Source organism: Salvia hispanica, chromosome 6, assembly GCF_029641045.1.
Source record: "Salvia hispanica isolate PSC_SH4W2 chromosome 6, Shi_PSC_v1, whole genome shotgun sequence".
Taxonomy (NCBI): domain Eukaryota; kingdom Viridiplantae; phylum Streptophyta; class Magnoliopsida; order Lamiales; family Lamiaceae; genus Salvia; species Salvia hispanica.
Genome location: NC_142697.1, coordinates 25,926,161 through 25,929,976, shown reverse-complemented (window position 1 = coordinate 25,929,976; position 3,816 = coordinate 25,926,161). Strand labels below are relative to the sequence as shown.

Here is a 3,816-nt window from a genome sequence, read left to right as displayed (position 1 = left end):
TGTTACCTTAAAGTGGACGACGTCCACAATCGGTCTACTAAGCAAAAGAATTAGACTTTGTTTGCTTCTTATACATTTAAATGTTTATAAAACATTTTATAAATGCACAAGCAAACACAATGTAATAATATACTGATTCTATTCGTGCAAAACTGCTCGAATAATACTGAATCGAATTAAAAGTGGATTGTAGAGTTTTACGTATACAAGCAAGATTCTATTCGCGCGAAACTTGCTTGAAACATGCTTTTCAGTATACCAAACAAATTTCTTTCCTTTATTCAATTTTTTTATGTTTTCAATATTTCTTATATATACATCTCTCTTGTTGTGGACTTAGTAAATTCATGTTCTTTTAGGTATGATCGGACGAATGTGATTTCACCTATTAGGCAACGAAACCGGTGAATTTGTAATCGTGAACATTAAATTATTAGTTATTAAAACATTTCATTTTCATATGATTTCGTTAAATTCATATGATCATATTCCATGAAAATATTTGAATGTTATTTTTACACGTTTTGACAAATATTTTTTAAGTGATTTCCCTTTTTTACAAACCCTACTTGTTCAAATATACTACTCCATATATAACGAATGATTAAGTACATAAAAATTAATTGACAAGTACGTAAAATCAATGAAATAAAGATATTTCGAATTCAAAAGCATTTCCCTCTGTCCCACTCACTACAAAAAAAAAAGTTGTTTTGCAAGCACCAAAGTGCTTGCAAATAAGTATATATGCTTGCAAATAAGCATTTTGCAAGCACTTTGCTAGCAAAGAAGGTGCTTCCCATTTAGCTCGTAGCAAAAATTGCAAGCACATTTACCGGTGCTTGCAAAATGGCTTGCAAAATCTGGTGGTATTAATACTTTGCAAGCACTTTTTGGTCGCAAATTTCCTCAATGTGGTTGCAAAATTCAACTTTGCTAGCATGTTTTGTGCTTGCCAATAATTCCAGTTTCTAACTTATTTTTGCAAGCACCGCCGTGCTCGCTAATCCAGTATCTTTTTAAAATATCTTTCTATTATATTTTTATTATTTTTTAAAAGTTAATATTACTATTTATTTTTCCAAATCATAAAATGAAATAATTCAATAGAATAACGAAATTAAAATTTTACACAGATACAAAATATTGTTTTAGACTTCAATTCAATTAGATCACATGATTTAGTTAAAATACTACTAGCTCCCACAATTAGTTCAAATACTACTAGCTCCCAAAATAAGCTCGTCACCCGTACAGCTCCAGGAACCTATTTTCTTTTCTTCACCCTCCCAAAAAGCTCGAGAAAGATTGCATTCTAATCTAGTTCTCTTCTTCTTTAGTGGTGAAAAATATGGTGTGACATACCACTACTCTATTTACCACCGATGAGAACATCACCCATATCAAACTGCAAAATATCCCATCCACAAATTCAGAAATCAGCCAAAACAATCCTCAAGTTTTACATGTAACTTTCAAGATTAGTTGATTAGCTATATATGATGTATATGCTCTATAATTTACCTCTTCGGTCATGGATAGAAACATCTGACTTGAGGTCATCTGCTTACACAAATATTGTGCAATTTTAGATTACCTACACAAATATTGATAAACATCAGCAAAAACTCTTGTGAGTAACCATGTTTCGTACATTAATAAGAATATGCATAAGTGAACGGATTAGAACTTGGATGTACCTGCAATGTCCTGAAAAAGAGAGAGATTCAAGAAAAAATGTTATGCATTAAAATTTAAATAGGGGATTTCATGAAGATAAATGATGAACCTTATCAATGTGAAAAGTAAGAAAAGAGTTATTCATGAATTTCACAATGATCTCGATCGACATTCCATGAATGAAATTCTTAAACAAAGTGGTTTCATAACATGCCTCTGTACTGTAGTTGAAGACAACAAATTTCAAATTGTTCAATTGTGACTGAGAAATCAACATGAATCCAATTTCACTAGTCAATAACTCAATTCTCAGAAATCGAACGACAATCAAAAGGTACTATCCGAAAGTTCTCAAATGTAGCTCTTGAAATTGTATATTTCCCAACAAGAGTTGTTAATGAGTTAAAACCTTGTATTTATGCTATAGCTTTGCAATAATCATTTCTTCTTGATTCAGCTGCTGAATAGTGAATACAACTGATTCTTTAAAACTTTCAGATCCTGAAATTTCCCTAAAAGAAATCAGAGTTAGCAAACAAAATGCCTCAAAGTTGTGTTTTTACTATTACATCAAGAAACAAAATCCTTCAAGCTTTCTACAAACTACTCTGCATGAAGCTTTCTTCTCGTTGGTAGTTTTTGCTATTACATACATAAACAGAAATAAATGGGAAATACCTTCAAGCATCCTGCAACCTTCTCTGCATGAAGATTTCAGAAAAACAAGTTATAAGATACAATAAATTAGTACTATGAAATCATATAAACGTTGTGAGAAACAGACAGTACCATTATTTGGATTTCAAGGCATATTACATCCATTTTAATCAAAGCAATATAGTAGTGTATCATATTCAAACTATCATGCCTTGAATCTTCATCATAACTTTCGACAGCCAAATAGCCCAATTATGATTAATCATGTTTATCAAAATTAAAATCTAGGTATTTACAAGTTTCCACCAAAGCAATGCTTCTAACAAAATATAAATACATATTCGTGAGAATCTGTCGAAGAAATCTCAGTAAAACATTAAAAAAAATAAAACGTGCAGATCTGAAAATAAATTTATAAATCTGAGTATAGATCTGCAGATTTCTAATTTAACTAACGAAAATCTGAAAAGTCACTCACTTTGCAATCTCAATTTCCTCTAAAATTGAAACCGCCACCAACCGCCAAGCTCAATTCGACAACATCGCCTCTCCGCAGCTCGCAGTGGAGTCGGCAATAGTTTCACCAGGAACTCGAACACGCCGACGGAGGCGAGGACTGTGCGCTGGTCACGGAGGCAGAGATGCAAGTACTGGATGGCGCTGGTGTAGGACGCGGCGAGGTCAGGGATCTCGATACGTCGATGATGACGAGGAACAACAATTCGACGGCGGGGGAGACGGCAGTGAAGCCATAGCAGGGAACTAGACGGCTAGAGATGGCGAAGGGCATTGGATATTGTGGCGGTCATGGGCGGTGGAGGAGAGATTGGGGCGGGCCATCGTGGAAGCTGAGGGAATTTTGGGGGTTGGGAATTAGTGAAAAGTGAAAAGTGAAAAGTGAAAACTAGGGTTAAATCAAGATGAAAAGGGAAAAGAGTGTTAAATGGATTATATATATATATACTTTTTTTACTGACAGCATTTCCGTCTCTATTGTTAAAATAAAATACTAAGATTTGCAAGCACCATAAAATTTGCTCGCAAAACAACAAAAAAAGTTAATTTTACAAGCACCCTAAAATGTGCTTGCAAATCAGCAAGCAATATAGCAAGTAAAATCAAGTGTTAATTAGTGGAACGTGGGACTATTACTATTTATGGAAGATTCTAATTGAGACTTCTAATACGAGACGGACTAAATTGTTTGGGACTGCTTAGGTGGGACGGGGTAGTATATAAATTTGATTCCATTCAAATTTGGAAACTGCGTCGACCATTCTGTTAAAAATGGAGATTCAGAATAGACGGAGAAATCTCCATTGAAGAGAACAAAGAAAACTGCGATGAATTTCAGAAACCGTTCAGTGAAGAGAGAAAACGAAAGGGGAGAGAGAAGGGAAAATTTACTTTATGGACTACATTTTTAATAATTAGTTACGACAAATTACAATAAGAAGCCTTATATATAGGCTGAGTAAA

General features: G+C 33.8%; 1 long non-coding RNA gene across 2 annotated transcripts; it reads right to left on the bottom strand.

Annotated features, from left to right (window-relative positions):
* Window positions 1-1,091: 1,091 nt before the first annotated feature.
* On the bottom strand, window positions 1,092-3,321 carry LOC125203078 (uncharacterized). 2 transcript variants are annotated; one of them, XR_007173291.2, is made up of 3 exons: window positions 2,816-3,259; window positions 1,525-2,381; window positions 1,092-1,408 (listed from the first exon to the last, which is right to left on the bottom strand). It is a non-coding gene; the product is annotated as an uncharacterized LOC125203078 (long non-coding RNA). The 2 variants fall into 2 exon arrangements; XR_016132416.1 differs by having other exon boundaries at window positions 1,525-3,321.
* Between the last annotated feature and the right edge of the window lie 495 nt (window positions 3,322-3,816).